The sequence below is a fragment of the Alligator sinensis genome, unplaced genomic scaffold (genome assembly GCF_000455745.1).
Source record: "Alligator sinensis unplaced genomic scaffold, ASM45574v1 scaffold311_1, whole genome shotgun sequence".
Classification (NCBI taxonomy): Eukaryota; Metazoa; Chordata; order Crocodylia; family Alligatoridae; genus Alligator; species Alligator sinensis.
Window position 1 is genome coordinate 1095645 of NW_005842355.1, and position 6000 is coordinate 1101644.

The following is a 6000-nucleotide window of genomic DNA, read 5'->3' on the forward strand; positions in this document are numbered from 1 at the left end:
TGAGACACCATGAGCACTGCTGTGGACCATGGAAGACCCCATCCCATCCTTCTCTGCTACCCAACCCTGGTTACACAACTGGGACTATGGGGAGATGAGGGACCTCGTTGCCATCTGGGGCAAGGAGGAGATCTAGCACCAGTTCCAGAAAGGGCATCAGGACAGAGATGTCTTCAAGTGCATTGCCCAGCAGATGCAGGCATGTCGCCTCAAAAGGGGCCATGCCAAGATTAAGTGGATGCAGATCCAATATAAGTGCATGCAAGATGCCAATGAAAGGCCTGGGGCCTATAGGCAAATCACACCCTTCTATGAGGAGCTGTCCCACTTCCTCACCAAGGACAGGGGTGTTGAGACCCTGTATGCCTACAGCACCACTGGGGTGTGGGAGGAATCACTGGCAACTGACTGCCCAGACATTGACAACTGAGTGCCCAGGAGCAAGTCCCCAGGGGCCACAGGGTAACAGGTCAGCTGCTGGAGCCAGCCCATGAGGAGTCCACCCTGTTGGTGATAGTCTCCACATCATCACAGGATGTGGAAGCCAAGGTGCACTTGCAGCTGGACCTGAGCTCCCTTGACATCTCACGCGTGGTTGGGGGCAAGGAGCACAGTGCACAGGAGTGGGAGGAAAGCTCTGATGCCATAGAAACTGCAACCCAGGACCTGCAGGCTGAGCCTGTGCGTTCCACCTCACCCCAGTCCTCAACCCCACAGACCATGGCCAAGCACGTGAGCCCTGGGACACCATTCTCCTCACAGCTGCCACAGGTGTTCCTCTCCCATCCCAATCACCCCTTCTCCTCCCCTTCCCCTTCTTCCCTTCCATCCTGGAGTTCAGCCAAGGAGCCAGGCCCTCTCCACCCACTTCCCCTGACCTTGGGCACTTAGCAGCCCATCTCTCAGTCTATGGCAACATTAATCTGCCTCATTCACACCTCACTGCCCAGCTCCTGTGAGAAGTGGAGTCTTCTTCCAGCTGGCTAAAGCAGTGGTGCTGAAACAGCAGGCCCACCCCCTGCACTCTCAGAAAGGCACTACAAGTGTTTATTGATCTTTGCAGGCACAGCAAAAACAGGTACAGATGTGAGTGCTCTGGGGGGGTATAGTGCCGCACCTTTCCTGCTTGGCAAGGACCCCACCGGAGGTTGGCAGCAGCATGGATCCCAGTGACAGAGGGTACACTGAGGTCAGGGACAGGAGATAACATGCAGCTATCTATGAGAACCGCTACAGTTACATTACAGCAGAAATGATAAAAATTCCCCCTTGAATGATAAAAATTCCCCCTTGCCAAACAAGCCCTCTCCCTCCCTCCCTTCCATTCCAAGAAAGTCACAGATGTGATAGCAGGAGTCCTTGATGGGAACTGTTATCTTAGCCAATCTTGTCCTGCTGCCAGGGTGACTCCCAAGTTGTACACATGAAGAGACTTGCAAGTGGCACTCCAGTACCTTCCCTGCTCCCCTCTGATTCAGTCCCTGGATGGAAAATCCATTGGGTGGCAGGTGACTCTGAGTCTCACAGCACAGGCAGTTACTATATGAGCCCCTCAAGGCAACACCCCTCCTGCAATTGTGACCCCATCCTGGTCCCAGACAGCTCCCAGCAACTCCTGAAAGCAGTATTCTGCACCTTCAGAGAAATAATCATAAATTCTAATACAAAATGGGTAACACCTGGCTGCATGGCAGCACTATGGAGAAGGATCTGGGTAGATCACAGATTCAATATGAGTCTGTAGTGTGATGCCACACAAAAGGCGAATAGAGTTTTAGATGCATCAATAGAAGCATTGGGCATTTTTACGCATACCTTTTCATCCCGTGACGCGCCAGAGATCCGGTGGGTCAGAGAAGACTTGATTAACTGAGTCTGCTCCTCACACAAGCTGATGTGCACTGCATTGCATCGCATGCAGTTGTATAAGCAGATAAATGTGCATCAGTGCACAGAAAATGGCGGTGATGTGCTTTTGAACTAAAACACCTCCTATGTGTAAGTTCAAAAGCTCACTGCCACCATTTTCTCAGTGCTGATGAATATTTCGCCACTTATACAACTATGCGCCACAGTGCTACACGCTTTTAAAAGCACCCAGTGCTGCAGTGTAAGCATGTAAGCAAATGCCCATTAGGTACAAAACACAGGGGTGATAGTGCCTCCCTACTCAGTGCTAGTTAGGCCTCATCTAGAGTATTGTGTGCAGTTTTAGGCTCCATATTTTAAAAGGGACATAGAGAACTTAAATAGGGTCTAGAGGTGGATGACAAAAATGATTAAGGGCCTAGAAGGCAAGTCATATAAGGAACAGTTGAAGGAACTAGGCATGTTTAGCTTATGGAAAATATGCTTAAGAGGGGACATGACAGAAGCCTTGAAATACCTGAAGGGCTGCTATAAAGAGAAGGGGAAAACACCTTTTCTCAATTTCTGCAGTAGGACGGACCAGTGGCTTGAAGTTGCAGCAAAGTAGGTTGAGACAATATCAAGAACAGTTCTTCACTGTTAGAACAGCGAGGCAGCGAAAGAGAGTGCCTAGGGAAGCTGTTGAATCTCCATCATTGGAGGTGTTCAAGAGGAGGCTGGCCACAGACTGGTCAGGGATGATCTAGGCATAATTATGCCTATGTTCTAGGGGTATTCCCCATGCTTCTGGGCTTTGCTGGTTGCTGCATGGATCAAGAGGGGATTCTTTCCCCTCCTGCTGCTTCATACGTCTGGGCTTGGTTTTTTTTATTGTTTTTTTAAAAACAATTAAAAAAAATGTGGGCTGAATCCGAATTTCTCAGAAGCATTGGATATTGGCTGCAGCTAAGCGTCTGAATTTTGACTGGGGGTGTGCTAATTAGGGCTGTGCAAAGCTTTGGTCCCTGATTCAATTTGGTAGAGATTCAGCCCAATTCAGTGGCCAAAAGGACCCTTTAATCTCTCCGAATTGATTTGGAGAGATTTAGAAAGATTTGGTAATTCTAATATAGATACAGCTTTAAATGTTTTTTCTACATGCCTCAAGGTACCAGGTGGCTCGTGAATGCTGCAATGCTGGGGTGGATGGAGAGTCCCACAGGAGTGCGGGGGGCTCCCCAGCGCGCTCAGCAGCAGACCTGGAAGTGGACCAGAAGCACTTCCAGTCCACTTCCGGGTCTGCCGTGGAGCGCCAGGAGGGCCCCCCCATGCCCCCGGCTCAGTGGCTAGTGCCTCCTGGGTCTGGGTCGGGGGTGGGGTGGGCACTGGGGGTCCCCCTGTGGCTGAGCCGGGGAGGCGGGGGGGCAGCATGCTCCCCGACGGACCCAGAAGTGGACCAGAAGTTTTCTGGTTCACTTCCAGGTTCGCCGCCGAGCATCTGGAGGGTCCCCCCCGTACTCCTGTGGGACACTTCATCTGCCCCAACATTGCAGCGATCACGAGCTGTGCCTGGTACCTTGAGGTATGTAGAAAAAACTTTAAAAGCTGTGTCTGTGTCTGAATCGCTGATTCTCTGAATCAGCATCAGATCTTCAGATTCGGAGTTGGCTGAATTGAATCAGGGATAGTGATCTGAATCAATGGATTGAATCACTGCCCCTGATTCAGGCTGAATCTGAATCCGAATCAAATAGGGCCCGCTTCACACACCCCTAATGCTAATGTTCCTGCTGGGACTTAAACCCAGGGATTCTTAGCTAAAGGGTTATGTCCTGCTGCTCAGGGTCAGACTGATTGCCATATTTTGGGTCAGAAAGGAATTTTACCTGATGGTCAGCGGGGGTTTTGTCTTCTTCTGTAGTGGCCCTCTTTTCCAGATCTCTTCAGCATATTTTCAACAACCTTTACATCAGCAGGATGTTGGCCACCATGGTCTCCCTGCTTTACCTATGGCAGATTAGTGTGTAATGTCACAAGTTATATCAGGGTTGACTGTAGTTTTGCTACGAGGTAGATAATGGATTTGTTGGGAATGGTTTGCATAGGGATGATCCTGCCTCAGGCAGGGGTTGGACTAGATGACTTCTCAAGGTTCCTTCCAGTTCTACGTCTCTATGAGTCTTTCTAGAATAAGGGTGTGATTTCTGTAGAACCTGGATAAAGGTGAAATCCTCTTTTCTAACCTGGTCTTTCTCCCCATTTCCATTGGCGTCAAATGAGTTATCCCAGAGGCCATGTCTGGGTCTGTGCAACTATGGGTTACAATGTGAGTATAGCACTTTTCATTGAGGTTTGGGAGATACCCATCCATTATGTCAGAATAAAGATACCTTTTCAGACTTTATTTATTTCAGCATATTAGTACAGTTTTATTATGGCAGTGAATAGAAAAGACTGCTGAGATTATGCATGTATTAAAATTGTCGGATATTCCTGAACAGGGTGTTCACTTTGGATGTGGACACATGACACTTTACATTAGTGTAACATGCACAGATTTGCACACGGAGGTAAATCAGGCTGGTGTGTTGTGGGGCAGACAACAAGCTCTTCCAATGCCTGTTCCCCCAGAACAGCGTGGGCAGCCACAAGTAGGGGGCGGGGGGCAGTAGGCAGGGATCTGGAGTGCTGGGAAGGGCAAGGGGGCAGTAGGCCTGATCCAGGCAGTGGGGGTGAGGGAGGGGTGTTTACACTAAAGTGTAGCCTAGAATTCTAGCCTAGAATGGCTGCACCTTAGTGTAACACGGGCTGGGTAACATGGATCAGAGATAGTCCTGCCCTGGAGTGGCATAATTTTTAAGCTATATAAGGAGCACTTAAGACTAGTTTCGGTTGTTAATGCACAAACAATCCAGAGGTTAAGAGCTCCAGGATTCGACCAAAATTACTGTGTAACAAGACCCTAAGATAGCTGCCCCCAATACAAGTTGTTACAATGCCTCATCACTAGGTTATGGGGTAATTAGTAGTGGCCTTTTTGCAAGGAGCAAATTACTACCCTGAGGTGAAATTGGCTAGAGTTGTGGACACCAACCCATCCCCCTGTGTAAATCACACTAACATATTATTAACCCAAACTTTATGAGAGAGAACTTTAACCCAGGAGTGAAATAATTATATCATGTGTCTGTTGCACGTGATATAGGCAGATGACATGAGTATAAATAGGCTGTACATCTACATTCTCTCTCTTCCTTGAAAAATAAGATATAAATGCAGTAGTTAAGAAAAAACATTATTAAGATGAATTGTGATGGCAATTCCGTCTCTAACACAGACCTTGTAAATTGTGGCACTTTGCCACAGCTCTGAATAAAATGGTTCAGAGCTTCATTGTTCCAAGATTGCACTGCATTTATATAGCGCTGTATATGATCATAATCCTTTACAGGTGTCATATAACAGGAATGAAAGTGTCATTATACCCATCTTACAACTGGAGATTCAGTGGCACTCAGTGCCTGGGGCTACTCAAAGAGTTGGTAGCACGCCAAAATCCTGACTCAGGCCATTTGGCTCCCAAGCCCATTGCCTTTTGTCATTTCTTCAGACCACGTTGCTTCTCTCTGAAGTGGTTTTATTTCTTGACATAGTGAAGTCTTAGAATCAGGCTGCTGACCAGAATTTGTTTTCTCCAGTTATTCTCTAATATTTGGTTAGAACGTGCAGGTTCAACACATATTACTTCCATTAATATCATTTGTTAGAATCTTTATGGAAAGCAAATATAAATGGGGGAAAAACACAGCTGAAGTGAATTTGATTTCCTAGTATTATCTGAATGAATAATCATAGAAAGGTACTTTTTGAGGTACTTTTCCAGGTATAATAAGTATTTAGGTGGCATTAGGAGGGAAAAAGTTACATGGAATTTAAGGAAAAAAAACGCTCTTAAACATTTGAAATCTAATTAGTAATCCAATTTGCCTCATTTCCTGTTGCTGCTTCTTTATCATGTACAACAGTGGGGATTGCCTACTTAAATAGTGGAAAGATGATACAGTATGATTGCTGTTCTCTGGTCTTATTCAGTCTTATGTTTGCCATCCTGGCCCTGTTCCAAGTATCAGAATGGAGGGGATGCAGGCAGTG